General features: G+C 47.7%; 1 long non-coding RNA gene across 1 annotated transcript in view; it reads right to left on the bottom strand.

Annotated features, from left to right (window-relative positions):
* Nucleotides 1–14,275, bottom strand: part of LOC144767588 (uncharacterized) — a 29,456-nt gene extending 15,181 nt beyond the window's left edge. The window contains exons 1-2 of the long non-coding RNA XR_013598271.1: nucleotides 14,250–14,275; nucleotides 696–859 (exon numbers count right to left, since the gene is read on the bottom strand). This is a non-coding gene — a long non-coding RNA (uncharacterized LOC144767588). The remainder of the gene's footprint in view (nucleotides 1–695; nucleotides 860–14,249) is intronic.
* Between the last annotated feature and the right edge of the window lie 9,434 nt (nucleotides 14,276–23,709).

Raw genomic sequence — 23,709 nt, 5'->3', positions numbered from 1 at the left:
ATCATTTACAGGTACACATGTAAATTTTCTTTGTATGCAGAAGAATACTCTGCCCTGTCATAACATCATACCCGGCCTGCCTCTTCAGAAAGTTCTTCCAGACGTTTAGATAACATTTGGAGATTCGAATTTACTTAAAAGTGATATTCACTTATATTTATTTATTATTATTATTATTTTTTGGGGGAATGTACACTGTCATCCTCTGTATTTATTCAACAATGTATTTAATGGTTAAATTCTTTGTTTGGATATTTTTGCCTCTGAAATGTGTACATAATGTGATGCTGTTTTCTTTTTCCTGCAATAAAAAAGATTTTTTTTTTAAAAAGTGATATTCAGAATTCTTCGTCTTAGCACAGAATGAACAGTAATGCATTTTGAAAACAATACAAATGTATGGAATGTCTTGCTTAATTAATTAATTATTTGTCCTGAGCGCCATGCTTGGAAAGCAATCAATATATGAACTGAATTTATTGGGACAAATCTATGTATTGCTTTAAAGAACCTTTTGCCAAAAGATGGAGCGTGAGTTCAACATGGATTCATACCTAAGAATATTCTTTTATGGGATGGCGGGACTATATGATGTATGTGTGTGTATGTATTTTCATGTGCATGTGTGTGCGTGTGCATGTGTGCGTGATAAATACAACAAAAGAACGGACATGCATACAAGCAAGCATACTTACTTGGGGATGGTCTGGATGGCCCACAAGAAGGAAAGGTCTGCATTCAGAGGGTAGGCACAGGAGAACCGAATATTGATGTTACCCTCAAGGAGAACCACATTCCGCTTCTGGATGATATAGTGACCCGTTATTGAATTTGAATAAATAGCGTGGGTGGAGTTCACCTACAATAAAAATCCAGGGTTTAAACATGGGCAGAAGATTCTCAATCACAGCTATCCGAGATGGTTTAATGCAAGGGCAAGTGGCAAAGTGCCTGAGCCTAACACCTTCAAAGTGGCCTCTGGGAAAGAGAACTTTCTCTCTGTCTCGCATCGGTTTTCCATCTCAACCTTTAATGCATTATTCAATATTGTCTGTCCCGATTACGTTTGATTTAGCAGAAAATGGCCACTAAAATACAAAGTTGCCCCTAAAGTATGTCTATCCTGTGACCCCCAGAGAACTCACTGTGACACTGACAGCAGTGATTTCAAATTAGTCTGCTTACTCAAAACAATGTTATGAGTTCATATAATACCCATAAGGTGAGTATATATATATATATATATATATATATATATATATATATATATATATATATATATATATCCCTATAAATGAGAAAGGCAGACTCATAGGAGAGAGTGTGTGGGGGGGTATAAACCTATGGTGTAGAACAGACGTTGCTAGAGCGATACAACCATGTCATTTGCACTATTGTCCTCTGCCGCTATGTAAAGATCACCACGCGTGGCTCATAAGGCAAGGTCAGTGCTGTGTGAGCGGCTAAAGCCCACTTGCGCATTACTTAGGATCTTACTGCACCCCTGATCTTTCCTATTGTAGGCAGCAGAGTAATTGGGAAATAGTTGGATGAAACTTGTGAATCAGAGATGGCTTTTCTTCAGTAAAGAAATTAAAATGGCACCTTAAAGGTGCTAGGAACTGAGCCTTCTGATAGTGAATATTCAAGGATATCCAGAAAAAACTGCCGCAGCAGGATCTGCTGAACTGTGCAGAGGTTCCCTGGCAGAGGATCTAATGGTGAAACAGATCTACACCGAGAAAACGAACTGAGAAGTGTGGTGCAGTCCAGTGGGCCGAATCTGGACCAAAGTACAAAGACAAAAGGGATAGGTCTCTTTAAAATAATAATTTGCAGTAAAGGCTCCGTACTTCTTGAGTGAAGGAAGTATATGTCTATAAAAGAATAATTTGTATTAGAGGCTCAGCTCTCATCAATTTTAAAAGTGAAAGAACTTTCTAGTTTTTTCACAAAAAATGCTGAACAAAGATATTCATTCAGCGTTAGCGTATTAGCAATAAGGTCGTTGATAATTTTAAAAACTCCTTTTTTTATTTGTTCAGGGCTTTCGGAATTGTATCTGAAAAAATAGTTCTATTTGGTTAGGTTTGTGGCTAACATTTTTGTGCAGGGCGAGCTTATTACTGAGTGTCAGGGATGCCTCATAATTGCATCTGCAATAGCACATGGCTCGTTTTAAAGCACGAAGGTAATTGACCCAAGGGAATGATATAGAATTACACTTAACAGACTTGAACCTACCCACGTCCAAAGCCAGGAATAGTATAGAACAATATGAAAGATATGTGTCTGTTGAATCTTGAGCACGTTTGCACCAAGTTTCATCAGCAGTGCCATGGGTGCTACTTTGGGACTGTAATTTGCAGATGGATGCATTGAATGTCAGTGTTAGTAACCACATCAAGACTGGGGTCAAGGAGTTCCCAGGGTGAAACAGAGCTGAGGCTCAGTCAGTGGAAAGCTGTCAGTCCCCCCATCGCCAAGTGAGGCAAGGGATCAGGAAGTTGGTAAATTGGGAACTGCGGCCAATTTATGTCAGGGATCCCGTTCGAACAAACTCTGATTGTCCAACAAAATTTTCTTCGGATTAGCTAGAAGCCTTTTCGTGTCGCACCCACTACACCATGCATAGAATTTGAAGATCGTACCACTGCAGGGACACTGCCACTTGTCAACTTGTCCCATCGCTTTAAGTTTAAAAGCAACAGCATGGCGTCAACATTGCCATTTCTTAAAACTATAAAACTATATAAAGCTGTATTAAAATGGATACTCCTACCAATTCTTCTTTTGATATTATGACTACATCCACTATATCTACTACTATTAACTATGCAAATTCTACGTGGAAAGGCCCCAGGGCAGTCACTTGGAACTGCACCTAATAGTAACAACTGGAGTCTTTTGCTACTTCTGTCTTGAGGTCCCCCTACGGCAGACTCTAAGACTGAGAACCAAGCATCAATTTTAGAACTTTACACCCAGGACAGTGAGGTGTGCACTCTACGGCTCAGGGTTGGAAACTCAGAACTCAGTAACACGCAATAAATAGCTGTCCAGCCTGTGCCTAAGGAAAAAATCTTTATTATATACACTGAAAAATAATAAGACACAAATTAACTAAATATTTACAAAATAGCAAGGGGAAGCCTGTGGTAACACCTCCTGAAGGGCTCCACAGCCTGAAGGGGACAAAGGTCACAAAGGTTTAGTAAACCCCAAGATGTACCCTGGACCCCCGGCGCTGAAGGCATCTCTAGCAATCTGCACACCAACAAGCCCTAAAAAATCCATTCCTACATGCGTCTAACACAACATGAGGAGCGAATTAACAAAATGATCAGACCCACTTGTCGCATTTGCCCTTTGCAATTAGACACAGGAGTCGGAGCTAGTGTGCAGGTACCTTTCTTTATTCCCTGCCAGCCTTCAACTGGCTTACAGACTACTCCCAGTTCCGGTTCCCGTTTCCTGTCCCTCCCCTTCCTACTTGCCTGCCCTGTCTCTGAGTGGGGTCAGGCATGGCGACATGACATCTCCCCCTTTTGTACAAAGTCTCACCATCTCTCATATCTCCTCCACGAGTCGCCTGGGCTTTCTTATCTGGCGCTTCGGGCGGCTCTCTTGTGCTGGTGTTCGGACATGATGGCTTGCGTCACTGGTGGTTCTCAGAGGGCTGCGGTGATTTAGGTCACCACCGTCACTGTGGCTTGCTGAGTCGCTTGAGGTTTGACTTGAGGAGGTCCCACGGTGATTGCAGGGATTGCATTTCTTAAAATGCGATATATTTCTTGTTATCTGCTTGTGGTCAGCCTTCGCCGTGATCATGGTTCCTTTCCGTTTGCTAACTTGGAGGGGATGATCAAGATATCGGCTGTCCGCCTTTGCTCGCCGGTCGCCCCGGACTATCACCCAGTCTCCTTCCTGGATGTCAACGTCCTTGGTGCGCCTGCGCCGATCAGCATATGTTTTCATCTTGAGTTTCTTCTCGTGATCAATCTCAACTAGGGTGTTATGATCAACGTTGATGGTCCGTGGTTGAGGTGTGTTGCTCATCATGGGTAGTCGCGTGCGGGGCGCCCTCCCTAGCATCACAGTGGCCGGGCACTGATTCGTGGTGTTGGGCGGGGTAGTGCGGTACGCCCTCAGTACTTCATTCAGGGTCTGCTGAATGTCTCGGTGTGTTAGTTCAGCTTGCTGAATCGCTTTTTTGAGTGTCCCCATAAAGCGTTCCACCATGCCGTTGGCCTGTGGCCATAGTGGTGTTTTTTTTTGGTGTTTAAAGTTGAGATGTTCTGCGAAGTCTGTGAACTCATGGCCGTTGAATGGGGGTCCGTTATCAGATTTGACTCGTAGGGGAATGCCCCATGCTGCGAAGATCTCGCCCAGTACTGGAATGACTGTCGCTGCTCTGGTAGATGGCACCATGTGTGCAAATGGGAATCGTGAATACTCGTCCCTGACGACTATGATATATTGTCCTGATTTCAGTGGTCCAAAGAAATCGACCGCGACCTGTTGCCACACTCCATCGGGTAGTTCTGACATCTGGAGCGTGGCGGGTGGTTCCTCTCGACTTACCAGTTGACATGTCATGCAGTCTTTTAAAGTTGACTCTACCATCTGATCTAGCTTGGGGAACCAGACGCGTTCTCTTAGAGTCTTCTTTGTGGCGTTTATGCCTCTATGGCCTTCGTGGGCCAGGTTGATGACTCCTTGGCGTAGCTTGTGCGGAATTACAATCCTCCCCCCTCTCAAAAGTAGTCCGCTGTCACTGATGGAGAGTTCATCTTGCACGTGTTGGAAGGCTGTGAGTTCACGGAGGTGTTGTTCCGAGTCCTGATGCGTGGTTTTCACGTGTCGCCAGAAGTTTGTGCGGATGCGGGTCATGACAGCTTGCACGAGAGGGTCATGTGCCGATGCCTCTTGAATGGCTTCCAGTGGGACTGTAGGAGGGCAGGCCGCATCGATGACAAAGTGGACGTAGTCGTCGGCTAGGGAGTGAGCAGCCGGTGTGACGATCAGAGGATGTCGAGACATATAATCGGCTGGGTTTTCGGCTTTGCCTGGCTTGTGGACGATGGTGTATATGTAGTCCTGAAGACGCAGTCCCCACCGTTCGATGCGCGGTGGCATCTTGGCGTTGGGGTTGCCGAAGATGGTGAGGAGTGCCTGGTGGTCCGTGATGATTGTAAAATGTTTGCCGTACACGAACAGATGGAAATGTTGGCACGCCCACACCACAGCCAGGCTTTCCTTCTCCGGCTGGGAGTACGCTCTTTCAGTGTCCGTGAGGCTGCGGCTCGCATACGCAATGATGTGGCGCTGGTCAGAGTCTTCGTGGTACTGGGCCAGGATGGCGCCCAAACCCACCGGGCTGGCATCAACCATGATTTCTGTTCTTTTTTTTGTGTCGAAGTAGGCGAGATCGATGGCTGAGCCAACTGCCTGTTTGATTTCAGTGAATGCCTGTTCGCATGCATTGGACCAGTCAAAGGGTTGGCCCTGACGAGTGAGTGCTCGTAACGGGTAGCTGATCGTAGCGTATTCACGGATGTAGCGCGCACAGTAGCTCGCCATACCAAGGAACGAGCGGAGATCACTCACGTCCCGAGGTGTCGGGGTGTCAGCAAGTGCGGCTACTTTTTCCGGGTCAGGCTTCATTCCCTCCTTGGAGAAAATGTGTCCATAGAATTTCAGGGTGTCCTTGTGAAATTCACATTTGTTGGCATTAAGTGTCAGGTTGGCGTTCAGCAACGCGTGACATACTATGTCCAGAGCAGTGTCGTGTTCCGTTTGGTCTTTCCCGAAGACTAGTAAGTCGTCACTGTAATTGAATGCGTTGGGAATTCCTTGGATGACTCGCCGGATGGCCTCCTGGAAGATTTCGGCAGCTGATGAAATGCCAAAGTTCAAACGCCTGTAGCGGAAGAGGCCTTGGTGCGTGGTGAATGTCGTGATATAGCTCGACTTGTCATGAAGCTCCAGCTGGTGGAGCCTTTATTAAGGTCGAGTTTGGAGAACACGGTGGCGTCATTGAGTCTCGTGATCATATCACTTATGTTGGGGCCCGGGTGGCGCTCTCGCTCGATGGCGGTGTTGGGTGCGCGCATGTCCACACACAGCCTGACCTTGTTGTCTTGCCCCTTTTTTGGGACTACCACAACCGGTGATACCCATGGTGTGGGTCCTGACATGCGCTCAATGATATCCGTTTGTAGAAGATCTTGGAGTTCATCATCGACGGCTTGTTGTAAGTGGAAGGGCACCTTCCTGTGGTGTTGAGCGATGGGAGTCACCCGTTCGTCAATGTGCAGTTTCACCTTGAAGTGACTCAGTTTTCCCAGGCCTTTGAAGAGGTTCGGAAATTTTGCCACGATGTCGGGGGCATCTTCGGTCATGTAGAGGAGTTCCACTAGTTTTAGTCTCTCTGCTGTCGGTAGGCTGAGCAGACAATCGGCCACATCTGGACCTTCTACTACGTGAATGTAGGCTGGTATTTTTCTGTCTTTGAATGCAAGAGTTGTGTGAAAATGACCCAGGCACGGTAAAGGCTTCCGTGACATCCATGTAAATATGCGAACTGCTGCTGGCTCTAGTATGGGTCTTTGTTTCATGTTGTAGTATTCAAGTGCGCAAATATAGTTCAGTGACGCTCCTCAAACTTCGCTGGGTGGTCTCCTATCATGATATCTAGTTTGGGGTATCGTTTCAAACGGTCAGGGTCCGACACCATGCAAATGTATTCGTCACTGTCTTGTGACACAGGCGTGTGTGATGATTCACTGGACGTGGGTCTGCAAGATCGATACGAATCTCTTGTGTGGTGTCGGGGCCGGTGGGTGCTCGTGGATCGGCCTCGTGATTGATATGGGCTTGTTGATCGATTGCTAGATCTCGACGAGCTGGATGAGTGTCCTTCTCTCCCTCTTACAGCACGTGCATGGTGCCATGCCGAGAGGTCGATGACCTGCGTGTTGACTGTTTGGCCTGACATGCTATTTCAAAGTGATTGTCCCTTCCGCAGCGATGACATCGCTGACCGATCGCTGGACATTGTCCTGAGTGTGGGTAGTCCTGTCCACACCTGTAGCATGCGGGTGCTGATTTGACGGACTTGCTGTGTCGTGATTCTCGTCTGGAGGATGTTCTTTGAGAGGTGTGGGTTGGCTTACTCGATCTGTGGGAGGTAGTCGCATGTCTGGTGACTTTCTGTGCCTGCATCTGGAGAGCGTGTTCCTTCCGGTCGGGCTTGTGGGTTTCCATCCGTTTTGCATGTTCCTCCGCCTGGTCGTTGATTCTTGTTATTTCCTCGATTTCTTCCAGGGTGTATTGTTTCTTTAGGAGTCGTCGGCGTAAGGATTCGGATTGGCATCCATCAATAATGCGAAGTCGCAGCGCGTCCTCTGTCTTGAAGTTCTCAAACTCGCAGTAACGTGCCATCCTTTTGATGCGCGTGATGAAATCACTCATGCACTCTTCCTTCTCTTGGGTGGCCAAGTTGAACGTGTATCGTTCGTAGTCCACGTTGCGCTTGTGGAGGAATCGTCTGTCGAGGACAGTTTTGGTTTCCTCATATGTGGCAGTCGCCGCGTTTGGCAGTTCTTTAATGATCTGTGCTATTTCTTTGCCTATTAGGTTTCTTAACGCTACGAGTTTCTGCTTGGGGTCTTGCACTAAGGACCCAGCCATGTAGTCCTCAAAGTCTTCGATCCAGCTTTTCCACGCAGGCCCCATACTGTTACCAGGCGTCAACGTCAGCGGCTCTGGCTGTCGCAAGAAGGATGCCCCCATGGGCGCGTGAGGCAGCATGGCTGCGTTAGCTGGTGTTGCTGGGCCGGCTGTAGCGCTTCCCCCAGACGTGCTGTGGAGTTCAGTGTCAGACATTTGAGCTTGATTCGGTTTGATTTGGCTGAATAGGAGCTGTCCCGCTCTTTCCTGTTACAATTTGTGATTTATGGTAGGGGGCGCCTGACTTCAAGATGGCCGCCGTGTTCAGATCGTGGGTTATCCAGTGGCCAGCGCCTGACCTCAAAATGGCCACCGTGTGGGACGCTGTATTTTCGGGCCTTGGCTGCTCTCTAAGCACTTGCTTGCTTTCACCCCGATCGGCTGCCACAGTCACGCTCTCTCTCTTTCTGTTGTGGGAGCGGGACTCACCCCTGTGGTCATCAGTTCCTTCGCGCTTTCACAGGTAGACGGGTCTCTCACATCCACTGCGGCGCTGCTCGGCTTCTGGGGATCCCTCGTGGTCATCTTTCACGGCGGAGCACGAGCTTCTCGTCTGCACCGCTGTCTCTGAGCAAGCGGCGCTGTCTCATCTAATGTTCTTGCTCTTGGCAGTTCCCGACGCCGGTCTTCGTTTCGCGATCTTCTTGCGCTGCCGGTGAAATGAACTGCAGACTCACTGGTCGGGCCGAGTGTAGACGGCTGGGCTGCGTGTCTCTTACTTGTGGGAGTGCATTGATCCCACCCTCGTCGCCATTGTCGCATTTGCCCTTTGCAATTAGACACAGGAGTCGGAGCTAGTGTGCAGATACCTTTCTTTATTCCCTGCCAGCCTTCAACTGGCTTACAGACTACTCCCCGTTCCGGTTCCCGTTTCCTGTCCCTCCCCTTCCTACTTGCCTGCCCTGTCTCTGAGTGGGGTCAGGCATGGCGACATGACACCACTGACTTTGTCAGGGTATCACCAGGACAATCAAATGTAAAGCACAAATTCCTAAAACAGTGTAATTCAAAGGTAAAACACTTTGACAATGTTATATCCTTTCTAAGACATAAAACATGTATATTGTAAATTGTCAAACAAACGCATCAATAAGGGTTTCAAAATATTTCCTCTACATACACTAAGGTTGCAAAGCAACAACAAAAATCCCCACCTAATGTCCATGTACCTAAGAGACTCAAGAAGAAGGTCCTGACTCCAAGAGTGATTGTTGTGTCTGGTACAACTCTCTCCTGGACACTTTTATTGCAACACAGGAGACTCAGGGTGAGAATATTCGATAACTGAAGGGGGAACTGTTGCAGTCCTGGTAGCCACCAGCAAATGTTCTATGCTGGTGGTGCCGCTGCTTCCTCTGGGGTATCACTCTGGATAAAATGTACATTTTGAAAGCGCATAATTAGGCCTGTGGATCATGATATTCCACCCATTTGAATCAGTTGCTCTGATGAGTGAAATAGAAATAAAATTCAACAGCAACTACAGGTGTGCCTGTTAATTCTTTTGATGGTGCATGACCCAGACCTTTACGCGGGACACTCATGTAAAGTAAAAGGTTCCATGCAGACGTCCAAGCCTGTGCTTCCTCGTCAGCTTCCAACATATCTGGCACATCGCTCGCTGGCATGGGAGCCCCTCTTCACTACCTGCTCTCCTGAGAAGGAAGCGTCTGCAAATGCTCTCCCACGTGAGGGAGCACAATGGTGCAGTGGAGCCCCCGCTTCAAGAATTATCTGAGGGGATGCAAAGGGAAGCAGAGAACAGGAAAGAGGGATAAGAATGCATAGGGGAGAGGAAAACGAAAAAGGGGGGACAGAAGAAGAGAGGAGTCCCCTGATGAGGGAGAAGTAAGAGGGGTGGAGAGGGAGGAGGGGGGCTGACTAACTAAGGTGGGTGGGAGGGCAGGAAAGGAAACACAAACTGTGAGTAGGGCAGTGGCGTAACAATAGCCCTGCTGCCCCCTGCGGTTCGGGCGACGCCGAGTTCTATGGTACCCCCTGGCACTGTGTACGATGGCTAGCCTGAGGTCTGAGTGCTCCTGTCTGGGCTCAGAGCATGGGAACTCCCTCTATGATCACTGTATCCCACCACATGCTGATCAAAAGACTCCACCACATTGGCATCCAAGGGGAGCAACAAGATGGATCACCTCCTTCCTCACGAGAAGAGCCCAGAGGATACACACCCACCTTTCATCTCTGAACCCAAGGAAATTGCCTGCAATGTTTCCCAGGGCTCATCCCCCAGCACCACACACTTCAAAACATCTTTAACTCCACTGGCAAATATCATCAGGCCCCACTGCCTCAACATAATTTTCTTCACAGACGACACACAACTCATCCTCTCATTCATCGATGACCACACCACCACCATAACCAACTTCCACGGTTGTATGACAAGTGTCGCTCTGTGGATGAAGAACAACTGCCTGCAGCTGATCACAGACCTCCTCCCAATCTAGCTTCGACAGCAATCCCAGCTCCAAAACTGCCCTGATCGCAGTCACCGATGACATCCAAACCCACCTTGACCGGGGATAAACAGCAGCTCTGTTCCTCCTTGACCTGTTGGCAGCCTTCGCCACTGTATCCCACCACACACTGACCGAAATACTCCATCACATTGGTATCCATGGGGAGCAACCAGATGGATCAGCTCCTTCCTCACCAGAAGAGCCCAGAGGATACACACCCACCTTTCAATTCTGATCCTAAGGAGATCACCTGCACTGTCCCCCAGGGCTCATCCCTCAGCCCCATGCACTTCAAAATATCTGTAACCCCACTGGCCAACATTATCAGGTCCCACTGCCTCAACATGATTTCCCACACAGAAGACACCCAACTCATCCCCTCATTCATCGATGACCACACCACCAAGTTCCACGGGTGCATGACAAGCGTCGCTGACTGGCTGTAGGAAAACTGCCTGCAGCTGATGACAGACAAGATGGAGGTACTGATCTTCGGTAGCAGCAGCAAGACATGGAACGACTTCTAGTGGCCATCAGACCTAGGTGATGGACCCACTCCCACTGACCACGCCAAAAACTTTGGCATCATCATTGACAATAAGCTTTCCATGAAATCACAGCCCATGCCATCTCCTCCGCCTGCTTTCTCACTCTGCCCATGCGACATCAGATCTTCAAGTGGCTACCCCTATACATGAAACGCACTGTAACACAGGTCCTCATGACCTGCTGACTAAAATACGGCAAGACCATATATTCCATATAGGAATCACTGCACACCTCCTACAGAGACCTCAGACAGACAATGCAGAATGCAGCAACCAGACTCATCTTCAGCATTCCATGACGTACCCACATTACACCCCACCTCAGGTAGCTCTACTGGCTCCCAGTACAAAAGAGATGCTAATTCAAGAAGTTGACTCACACATACAAGGCTCTACACAACAAAGGAACCGCTTACATTAACCACCACCTGAACTTCCACCAACTGCCGAGAATAGTACACTCCACCTCCCTTTCACTTGTTCATACTCTCTCTCTCTGCATTTACTGAAGCAGAAGTGGGTGCAGCTCCTTCTCCCACATCAAAGCAAAGACCACAAAAAGCTTGCCCACGCAACTCTGGATCATCAACTCACTGCCAGAATTCCAAATGGCCCTCAAGACCTGGTTGTTTGAATAAACTTCCAGGACCTGCAGGCACCTTGATACCCAATTGGGTGATTAGTCACGCTTTATAAATCCTGATTAATTGACTGATTTATCCAGAAGATCCTTCAGAAACGATTGCAGCTGTCCCGACTGAAAAAGTGATTGGTCCTCCTGTCCTTCGTGATCAACATGCATGTAGGTTCAAAGAGGGCGAATTTGGTGTCAATTTGATTGTGCAACTGGGTCCTGAGACCGAGGAAGTCCTTCCTCTTTTTTATTGTTCTGCCAGGAGAAGTCCACTGTGATGCGAATCTCGTAGTTCTTGAAGTCATATGGGCCAGGCCACAGCCAGGAGTTGTAGAACCTGCTCATTGTGGAGGAAGCAGGTGATAAGGGGCTGTGCCCACCCCAGGTACCACCAAAGCAGTGTACGCAGGTGGTGGGTCCACTGAATCTCCAAGGGGAGGGGGGAGCAGCCCAGTGAGTGTGAGGAGAACAGCTCTGAGGAAGCTCAGAGAAAACAGAAAGCGGGACTGTCTCTGCCGCTCCAGTCCTCAAGATCATTGAGCTTGTTACAGAGATGTCAGAGTTCTGATGCCCAATCCCGGAGGCGATTGAGACTTTCCTCCACTGACGACAGAAAGTTCTCCACCCCTTCCACTGTATAATTAAAGATGCTAATATCTGCCCAGCTATACCGTCGCTCCAATGTAATGTCATACATCTTGGTCTCCATGCCCTCCAGATAACAGCCTACCGCTGTGATTTCCTGCAATATACGGCCTATCGTAGGGTCCTGAGGAAGGAGGCCAAAGCAGGGAGGGCATGCGAGGGGCAAGACTGCAAGACAACCTCCATAAAGGGAAGATGTTGGGTTGATTTTCTGGAGGGCATCTCTGATGCTATGGAGGGCTTAAAGTCCCTCAGCGGGTGCTCTGAAGGTCCAATAGCTGGCCCAGCTGACTGTCTCGGAGGTAGGAGACGCTGACACTGAGGAGCCAAGGAGTAGCATGGGGTGGGGAAGGGTCTGGGACAGTCCTCTGCATGTAGCCTTGTATGAGACCGTCCACACCTGTAGAGTGTAGAACAGGCATCTATTGGTGACCAGGAGCTACAATCTGTGGGGGGAGGAAGGACGGGAGTAGGTGAAGAAGGAGGCCCACATTGTGCATCAGTCTCAGGGACCAGGTCCACAGCTAGACAGTCATAGTACCTCTTGTGGCTTCGCCGCCACCAAACACCTCTTGTCTACTGTTTCTTCAAGGTACATTCATATTTGTGCAACATTTTTTTGGCACCGCACATGGCACGGGACCGCAGGTAAGTTAAAAAATGTCTGATGTGGAGGGGCAGTGAGGGGACGACTGCAGTACTCATTTTGGGGATGAGAAAGATACAAGGCCCACCATGTACCAGAAGGGTCTACGGGTCAAGGCAAACCAGAGACAAGTCCAAAATAACCCCCCACCACATATTTGACAGTTTGAGATGCCAAGTGGACCGGATGGGCAAGTATGGGGAGGGCAGCCTATTGCCCCCAGTTCCCAGCATGGCCAAGGTCCAACCGTGCGGCCTCCTCCGGCGTGACCGCACCCTCCACAAGGCCGGGTCGGCTCGCCAGGACTAGGATCCCCACATGGTGCATGTCCCCTCAGGTGGTGAAATGGCAGATGCAATCGGGCCCAGGGACCGACTATATTGAAGGACCGGCCTGACTCTGAATTTCGATAGCTGGCAACGCCGCCAAATCCATTGTGGTCTCCTGATGAAGTGAAACCGTACAAGTAGGCAGCCATTAAAAACAGCTACCAGAATCTGCCCGAGGAATATTGCTTTCTGGTTATGTATGAGCAATTTATGCAAGGTCTCATCTTCCACAGGCTATATGTGTGGAAATCGCAGGCTGTGGTAGAGAGTAATCTTCCTCTCTCAGACTGCATGTATGTACATGTGGAGAAGTGTGGCTCAGGGGTTAGAGGCGGCAGACCCGGAAGCTGAGATCGGTCCTGGACCAGGGTTCAATTCCCCGTCTCGGCGGTTCTTGGGCTAAAAATTCCACAGACTCGATAATTCTTGCCCCGGTGCCTCCTCAACTCACGGGTTCACACTCTGCGACTCTGGGCAATAGCTTGCTTAATCTCCACAACGGCCCCTCGCGGCGGGATGCCTGACTTTCACCTTGTGGATACCCTGCCGGGGTTATCTCACAGGGGAATATCAGGAAGGGTTCCCTAAGCAAGCGCCGGGAAACCCACTGCGGGTAGCTGTGCGCTATATAAGCTCAACTACATTTACATATACATGTGTGCATTTGTGCTTGTGTGTAAGCAGTGCGGAGCCTCATACCTCAGCTGTGCAGCTGCTGTATTTATAATACCATTTACCTGAAGCTTAAGGCGACTTAAGGTCAATTAGTGATCCAAAACCAGAGGTAAAAAAATAAAAATGTCTAGGCGGTTTGAGAAGCTCAGAACCCACGTCTCATCCCAATAATAATAAAAATAATAACAGAAAACCTGAATATCTTCAATGCTATTTTGATATTGTTTTGTAATTGCAATTGTTTCTTGTGGTTAATATTACTATGTTAAAATAATATAAATGAAAAACACAGCCTCTTAAAAGGGCATTCTGAATTCTCAAAAAAATTATTGTGAACACATGCTTGGACTTCTCGCATGAGTAATTATCTCAGTCAATATTTTTTCATTCTTACTGATTCATTCATATAAATCAATTGAATGCTTACGTGCAAATATATGAAAGCCATTAATATGTATTTTGTTAATTTATGCTGTGACTGGAAGAGCTCAGAAGAAGGTGCCATTCGACGTGCCCTCTTATGTTATGGGGACCTAACTTTGGATATGTTCTAAATCTTACCCGCAAATGACTTCCACAATCTTTAGTTAAGTTGCCAAATGGGAAAATAAGTCTTCCTCCGACCAATTTCCCCATGCACGTGGGATCGGCTAGATGCAAGGTGTTCAAAGGAATGGATGAGGCAAACAGCAAGCACCTTGAGACGGAGGCAAAGCTTTCTTGACCATCACAGACTAGTTCCATAGCTGAAAGAAGAGATGAATTAATGATATTATTCCTCACATTATTTCTGCCCATTAAGCAACAATTTCTGATAAATCCAAGGATGTGGAAAACTAAGTGCCCCTGTGCTTCTTGCAAACAGCAACTGGCTTCAGCAGTATTGCCTCTATGTAAAGTCTTGAATGTTCAAACACTTACAGTGAGTGATAGATTAACTGTGTGACCTATGGATTTATTTATTGACAACATTATACAGCAAACATGTTATGTTTCTAAGGTGGCTTGTATGGGAGGAGGACTTGCCTTAGGGCTAAAGGAGCCCCAGGCTGGTCTCTATCATTCATTCCCTTAAGATACCTCTAGTTAGGGATGTAGGGAACACCTACTATCTCTTGGAAAGGGAAAGGAGCTCACTAAATTCATACTGTAAACAGACCTGTCAGCCTGCCTCGTGGGTGAATGGGAACCACACTATAGCTCCTGAGAGAGCGCAAACTGAGATAAATGTATGAGTACATCACACTTACCTATAGAGAGCACAAGTCATGATGAGAAATGCCATGAGTGCTAATAGTATATGAAATTATATTCTAAATGTATAGCTAATATAGAGATTTAAGTAGAAGTGGAACTAATACAGAAATGTGTGACATTATATGATTTTAGTAGACGTGATTATTTTGAATCTATGTCGTGTAGCTGTTAACATATAAGATGGTCTGTGGTAAAACGCAGAACGTGGTAGGCCTCAGGGCCAGAGCTGGAGCTAAAAGGGAAGGTGTTTCTTTTCACGACACAGATTGTTTAACGTTTTTGGTCATTGCATTAATGGGCCATGATTTAGAGTAATGTTTTCTAAATAATAGAATAAGAGTTTTAACATGCTTTAATTAAATGAAGAAATAGAATGCTATAATCATAATGTGAAATATTGTAGGCCTGAAATGTTTTAGCATTGATTTACACGTACATGTCTGGGCTGAGAAATGTTGCAAGCCTTTTTAGAAGTCTATGAGAGTTGGGTTCTTGGCGGCAGATATCTGTCTGCAACAGGAAAGGGGGGATCCAATTATAAGTGAATGAATAGAGGTCTGTTCAGTAGACGGCCCAGACATGGAGGAGGGTTCTGGAATGTTTAAGGGGTATCAGCGGGCCGGAGAAGAGACTGAGAAGCAAGGTCAACTCTAACGTCTGAGGCCCAATACAAAGCATCATGGAAAAAGCCTGAAGTTGCACCACGTGAGAGGCGTTTCGCAAGGGGCGTCTCAAATGTTGTTGACTGTTTTGTATTAGGGACAGCACCCCTGGGTGGGGTTAGAGCAGAGACCTGAGGACCCTTTAGAGAGAGGATGGGTAGGCAGTGAGGGGTCATGACTGGAGAACTTTAGGTTTTCACCAAGAGACTTAGAGTGGGTGACTTCCCTTGGGGGTCATTCATTGCTGACACCTTTGTTAGGTTGGGATTTGGTTAAGTAGGGATACCATCTAGAACAGGGTAGGGACGCCTAACCTGTGTTTGTTTTCCTCCAACCTAAATGAAGGAGAGATATGCGTCTATGCTTATAGCTTTGCTATTTTTAGAACTTGTGTTAGTGATTTCTGTTGCTCGTCTGAGGGCTTTTCGAGAGCACATGTATGTAATTGGACCTGTGTATCTCGTGAATCTCATTCTGAGATGCTTGTATTTGCAGCTCATTATATCTTTACAATAAACTTTTGAAACCTAGAAGTTGTCCGTGATCTTTGAGAGTAGAGTCCTTTCTTGGGTGAACTAATTTGCAGATAGGTGTACTGTTTCCTTCCAAGACAGGCAATAAAGGTTCAGTCGACCAGATCGAGGTTTGGATCAATAGATATAAGGTATCGATCAAAATCTCGCCCTTTCAGTTGGTAGCTATAGAGGATGGTTGCCTTCTTGAGGACGGTGACCTAGGCCAGGTTAGCTTACCCCAAGGCCCCTAGAAATCGATGATCGGAAGAACAGCCCGCAGATGAAGATCCGGATGACGTGAGACAGAAAAAGCAGCAGTATCAGAGAGAGTGAGTATAAAGGGTTATGCGTGTTAGATTGCGGTGTTTTGTATTGTATCTATGTTGTAATGTCTGGCGGAGTTGAATGTCTGTAGAGTGACTGTGGAACAGGTTGTGAGCGCGCGCAACCGGTGGAAATCTTAAGTTCAAGGAGAGCTTAAGTGGTTCGGGTGTATCGGACACCCAGAGTAATTGTCAACTAGTGTGAAGGGGGTCATGAGGTACCATTGATCACCCGAGGGACCGAGATAGGGGGAACGTAAGAGTGAGTGCGTGAGTAACGGACGCTGGTCGGAAGTTACTGTGTGTGTAAGTAACCTATCAGAAAGACGATAGACATCTCGTCAGTTGTGTTGACAATTACAGATAGACTGTGGACGTACAGTCGAGAGAAGTGACCGCTTGGTCGGAAGTAGTCATTTTTCAGTGTATGAATGGGACGCATGCATAACCGGGAGACGAGTTGAGAAAGGAGGGGTGCTGCTGCGAAGCGGAGAAAAGAGACGTCAGGTGGTGTCGCGCAGTGATTGGCTGACCGGAGAAAGACCGCGCTGTGATAGGCCAAGCTAGCAAAGCCGCGACAGGATTGGTGGATTGTCATCAGGAAGTAAACAGAGTAGCGAGGCTGGATTTTGTGCGCATAATTATGAAGTGTTTTAAATGGTTGAAAGCGCTGTTTAAGAAAGAGAGGCGAGGATCGTATGAAGGGGAAGAAGCCCCGCCGGAGGGTACGCCAGCTCGTTATATGGCAGTAAATGTTGGGTTGCATACGATCCTTTGGATATCAGAGTGGAGTAAGATTACTGAAGGAAATGAGGAACTGACGTTCCCGAAGTACGGGACGTTCAGATTAGAGGTGTTACATCGATTGAAATCAGTCATGACCTCAAAGAGACCCTTGCCTAGACCAACCCAGTTTGAAGCCCTTGAGGCATGGCTTAGGGCAGCGCATGAAAGGAATATGAACAGACGACAAGAAAGGGTGAAACGCTCGGTAAGGGCAGTACAGGATGCCAGGTGGGATGCGGATGCTAAAAGATGGAGAGTGCATAATTTGGAAATAAATAAACTGTACCCAGTGTTAGAGGCGCCAGTAAATAAAAGCCCCATAGAAGAAGATGACGAGAGCGAAACAGAGGACAGCCTGATAAACAGATTACTGACAGACAGGCCACCCCCGTATAATAGAGCAGGGGGAGAGGTCGAGAATACTGAAGGAGAAAAGGGGGGCAATGCAGGAGAGCATAGACCGCTTCCCAGTTCAGAGTGGGATCCTGAGCCAAAGAAAGAGTTGCTCCAGCCTAGTCAGGTGCAACAGGTGGTCGGTAGGTTTGTGGTACAAAGAGCGCCGGAAACGGAAAGCGCCACATCCTACCCATTACCAGATGCACTACAGGTACCTGTTACCATAGGTCCTATAATATCGATATATGACCAAGAGAGAGCAAGAGGGGAAGAACGGAAACGGAAAGACAGAGAAAGAGCAGAGCAGGCAAGGAGGAACGATACCACTAATTCCCCAAGTCAGATGCCGATACCCAGAGAGTGGAGCACCCCGATGCACACAGCAGGGGACCCAGGAGGAGATCCTGGGGGCCCTAGATGGCCAATGGATCTGAGGGGATCAGGACGAAAATCCTTTCAAGAGCTAAATGAGTACATGAAGCAGTGGGATGAGGCAGTGAAGGCTCAAAAGTGCATCAATGATGCAGAAGCAGAAAGGGAAAGTCAGGACAGCAGAGCACGGACTCACTGCGGGGCTGGGGAGAGTAGCCCGGAGTGGGACTGTAGAGGGAGTAGGGGAGTCACCCATTGGGCCCGGAATGGAGGTAGAACAGACCTGGAAAACGGGGGCCCCGGGAGTGAAGGGGTGGCGTGCCAAATACTCAGTGAAGGGGAGAGGAGAGCGCAAGAGTACAGGAACAGCTTTAAGTGTCCACACTGTGTGCCTGGCACCAGAGAACAGAATGGGAGTTGTGAGAGGTCGCACCATAGTCCCTGTGATGACAGAAATGAGCGCAGCCCAGGGAATATGGGGAACCAGGAAGGATCGTATCGGATACTGAGCGATACGAGGCAAAGGGAGTGTAGCGACCAGAGGGAAAATAACAGAGAGATGTGCGGTGAGAGGAGAGAAGAAGACGAGAGTGGGCAGAGAGAGAGTAGGGATAAAAGGCCCGTGTTCCATCACCTTCCAAGATTGGATGGCCGAGCATGGGACCTGGAGAGATGGGAGCAAGGGAGGCCACCCATTAATTCTCCTGAGCCCAAACGCAGAGCTCGAAGTTGGGATGGTAGGGAGACCAGTGAGCCCCCTTCAAAAGACATATTGCGAGCTGAGATAAAAGCCAAGAGACTTGATGTCTCCAGCTTAAGGTCAGATCTGGATGACATGGTAGATGGTACCCTGCCTTTAGAAAGAATGGAAATGTATGAACAGGATGAAATACTGTATATGGCAAAGGACATCACACGAAAGGCGAGAGCAGTCCATGAGAAGTTAGTCGAACTAGCAGGCAAATATATGGTGGACTTGTCAAGAACCAAAGCATTACAGGGTAACCACAGGCTACATTACTCAGATCGAGATCTTGATGAGAGGAGAACGATTGGGCTGAAAACACACATAAGGGAACTGATTACTGGAATAAGGACATGGAGGGCACTAGATAAATGGGAAGAGAGGTGGTCTAAGAAAGGGACCGGCAGAAGAAGCATGATTGGTATGACACCAGGACAGCAGGGAATAGAAGCTTACCCTTTGCGTGAAGTTGCCAATGGGAGCTATGTACATGTCCCTTGGAGTAGGGGAGATTTAGCTGCTTTTACCACATCTTTCCCCAAGTTACGAGAGAGCCCTGTGGAGTGGTACAAGCAAGTCGAGAGGTTTGTAAAGATCTCAAAAGTCCTATGGATAGATCTGAACACGCTGTTTGACATTGTAGTACCAGGAGATCTGTGGACAGCATGCAAGGTTAGCGCTGAGTGGCCCACAACGGAGCCAGAGAGAGATGCTAGGACTAATGGGCCGTCCGAGATCGTGATGGCAAAATTCGAGAGAGTGATGACTTGGCTGAAAGAAAAGGTGCCAATGCAAGACATAGATTGGGTCAGAATAGACAGAACGAGACAGGAACCCAAAGAGACAGTCCATGAATATTACGAGAGATTGCTGAAGGCGTTTAAACAGTATAGCGGTTTGGATGTAATGGATCCAAAAGATATAGGGCAATTCGTGTCCAAGTTCGTCCTGGGACTGAGACCGGATATTAGTTTAATGATTCAGCAACACTCGATTTGTTGGCAAAGTAGACCCCTAGATGAAATACTGAGATATGCCAGGTACTGCTGTGATGAGGTAGACTCCAAGGCTAAGAAACTAAAGGAGAAGCTGATGGTGGTACAATTGCAGGCAGCAGGAAAGGGGGGACCGCAACAACAGCAGCAAGGGACAGGTACAGGAGGTAAGAAGCAGTACAGTCAGAACAAGGGTAATGAGGAGAGTACTACCTTTAGACCCAGAGTAGACATAGCTACCTTGAAGAAAACGACTAGGTGCCACCAGTGCAACGAGTTGGGGCATTGGAAACGCGAGTGCCCTTACAATGTAGAGATCGGAGAGCAAGAGATAGAGGAGGAAGAGGTCCAGAGCGCACCTATGAGAGGGGCGACGCCATACCAAGGAAAGGTGCTCAAAGGGGGGGCTCCTCCCCGAGCCCAGTTCCCGCAACCTCCTCGAGTAGGGAGTATGGGTAAGACCTATAGACAAATGCCCCTGTTTGTGGAAGGTGAAGAATGCTATTATGTGGACCCATTAACCGGACAGAGAGTGGAAAGAGAAGACTGCACCCTTGGGGCAGCCTTAGAGGTAGATCAGAGGGGACCCTATGTGGAAGCAGAAGTAGCAGGGTGCCCTACGACATTTCTGGTGGACACAGGAGCCACTAGATCCACGATCAGATCAGCTGCAGTTCCAGACCTGCCCATGTCTGGAGAGACCATACAGGTGGTAGGGGTCGCAAACAGGAGAATAACCAGCCAATTGACAGAACCGGTACAGGTGAAAATAGGGAAGTACAGCGATGAGCACCAATTTGTAGTTTGCGATTCAAGCCCTGTGTGTCTGCTAGGAAGAGACCTGTTGTGCAAATTGAATTGTACTATATATTGTACACCCCAGGGAGTGGAGGTATTGACTAATGATGATGATGCAGATTTCAAAGTTGCAAACTCAAGAATATGTGTGGAGCTGTACCCTACTTTGACAGTAGACGAGCTTCCCTGGGATTTGAGAGAGACAGTGGCATCAGAGGTATGGGATTTCACTGGGGAAGAGATTGGATTAGTCAAAGGGGTGGACCCAGTGAAAATTGTAGTGAAACCGCATGCTGAGTTCCCAAGAACACCCCAGTATAAATTGACTCCAGAAACGATTGCAGGCATAAAACCCGTGATCGAGTCCATGATTAAACAGGGAATACTGAAAGAAATCGTGGGTAGTCCATGTAATTCCCCGATTATGGGTCTGCAGAAACCAAATGGGAAATTTCGGATAGTGCAGGACCTTCGAAAGATTAATAACATAGTCGTTTCATGTTGTCCAGTGGTACCGAATCCATCAGTGATACTGTTTCAGATTCCATTCCAAGCTGAGTGGTTCACTGTGATAGATCTTTGTCAGGCTTTCTTTTCGATCCCTTTGGACGAAGATAGCCATTTTCTTTTCGCATTTAAGCTGGAAAATCGTGTCCTAACATGGTGTCGTATCCCTCAGGGGTATACAGAGAGTCCATCGATCTTTAACCAGCTTCTGAAGAAAAATCTTGAAAGTCTAGTGCTGCCCCAGAAGTCAGTTCTGGTCCAGTACATAGACGACCTCCTTGTGGCGTCAGAAACAGAAGAAGCTTGCAGGGAAGATTCCATTGCTTTGTTAAATCACCTAGCTGCTAATGGGCACAAGGTGTCCCCGGGAAAATTGCAGTACTGCCTGACAGAAGTGCAGTACTTGGGACACAGAATTGAGAAAGGCAAACGAAAGGTGTCACCAGACAGGATAGAGGCGATCATGAAAATGAACGCGCCTCAGACACAGAGAGAGGTCAGGATGTTCCTAGGGATGGTGGGTTATTGCCGACAGTGGATCGTGAACTTTTCACTGAAAGCAAAGCCCTTGCAAAAACTGACGCACAAAGAGGTGAGTGATCCGGTACCATGGGACAAAGACTGTTTGATGGCGTTCCTACAGTTGCGAGAGGACCTGTGTCGTGCTCCGGCATTGGGAATGCCTGATTACAATAAACAATTCTTTCTTTACTGTTGTGAGAGAGAAGGTTGTGCGTTGTCTGTGTTGGTCCAAATCCATGGGAATGCCCGTAGACCAGTTGCTTATTTCTCAGCTACTTTAGACCCAGTAGCCGCAGCGTTGCCCGGATGTCTCAAATCCGTTGCTGCAACGGGTGTCAGCATTGAGAGATGTGAAAACATTGTTATGGGGCACCCGTTAGAGGTGTGCGTGCCACATTCTGTTGAACTGTTGATGACCAGGACCAAAACACAGCATCTGACCAATAGCAGGCTCACGCGCTATGAGCAAGTTATTCTTGCTGCAGAGAACGTGACCCTCAAGAGATGCTCTGTTTTGAACCCTGCTACCTTAATGCCACTTCCAAATGATATTGATGATGATGATGAATATACAGACCATGACTGTCTCGATGTGACTGAACTATGCACCAAACCCAGACCCGACATTGTGGATGAGCCACTGACGGACCCAGATGAAGTTTTCTTTGTCGATGGCTCATGTGTAAGAGACGAAGTTGGGCAGTTGAGAGCAGCTTATGCTGTTTGTACAATTGAAGGAGTTGTGGAAGCAGGGTGCCTGGAAGGAGTACACTCCGCTCAGGTAGCCGAGATTATTGCCCTAACACGTGCTTGCTTAGCAGGCAATCAAATTCGAGTCACCATCTACACCGACAGCCAATACGGGTTTGGGGTAGTTCATGATTACGGGCAGTTATGGTCTCAAAGAGGGTTCATGACTTCTTCAGGCTCTCCCATTCGCAATGGAGAGTTTGTGCGCTTGTTGTTAGAAGCATTGCAATGTCCAGCAAGTATCGCAGTTGTAAAGTGCATCGCACATACCAAAAATGAGGACTTTGTTTCGAAAGGCAATAGATATGCTGATGAAGTTGCGCGGTATTGTGCAGAACAAGGTTACTCTTTCACAGAGGTGGATGTGGGTGGAATAAATGTGAGAACTGAATTAGCCATGATACTGGAAACTGTTGATACTTGGGATGAACTGTCAACCATGCAAGAAAATGCTCCTGATTCAGAAAAGGAAACATGGGTAAAGGCAGGATGTGTAATGGGTGAGACTCATTTTTGGGTCTCAGCAGACGGCAGAGCAGTGTTGCCCAATGAGATGGTGAGTCCAATGGCTAGACTCATACATGGTCCCGTACACTTAGGGAGAGATGCTATGCTGAGAGTGTTTAGACAGACTTGGTACAATCCTAAGTTTAGAATAGCAGCAGAAGCAGTGTGCCAGCGTTGTGTGACCTGCCAGCAGCTGAATGTAGGGAAAAGAACACCAGTTGCACTAAGTCACATAGGAAGGTCTGGAGGTCCATTCAACAGAATGCAGATAGATTTCATTGAAATGCCAAGATGCAACCGCCTCCGCTATGTCTTGGTGGTTGTTTGTGTGTTCTCCAGATGGGTTGAGGCATACCCTACACGTAGGTGCGACACCCTCACAGTGGCTAAGTTACTGCTTAGAGAACTTATCCCTCGGTTCGGGGTGCCGGCCTTTTTGGAATCAGATAGGGGAACACATTTTAACAGCGAGCTTGTGAAGATGATTTGTGTTGCACTGAATATCGACCAAAAGCTCCATTGCAGTTACCGACCAGAAGCCTCAGGAATTGTGGAACAAATTAATGGCACGATCAAGTCCAGAATAGCGAAAGTTTGCTCCTCAACGACCCTGAGTTGGCCTGATGCCCTGCCATTGGTACTCATGAGCCTTCGTAGTACCCCAGACAGAAGAACAGGGTTGTCACCACATGAGGTGTTAATGGGGAGAGCAATGAGACTGCCATCTATTCCAGCTACTGCACTGTTAAATATCACAGATGATATGATCCTGGACTATTGTAAGGGGCTGTTTGACGCCATGCGTTCTGTGTCCCTTCAGGTGCAGGCTGCAGAGGTTCCAGCGTGCCAGGGCCCTTGCCATGACCTGTATCCTGGGGACTGGGTC

This window comes from Lissotriton helveticus, chromosome 7 (genome assembly GCF_964261635.1).
Source record: "Lissotriton helveticus chromosome 7, aLisHel1.1, whole genome shotgun sequence".
NCBI classification, from domain to species: domain Eukaryota; kingdom Metazoa; phylum Chordata; class Amphibia; order Caudata; family Salamandridae; genus Lissotriton; species Lissotriton helveticus.
The sequence above is the reverse complement of the archived record's forward strand: the minus strand, read 5'-3'. Positions and strand labels throughout refer to the sequence as shown.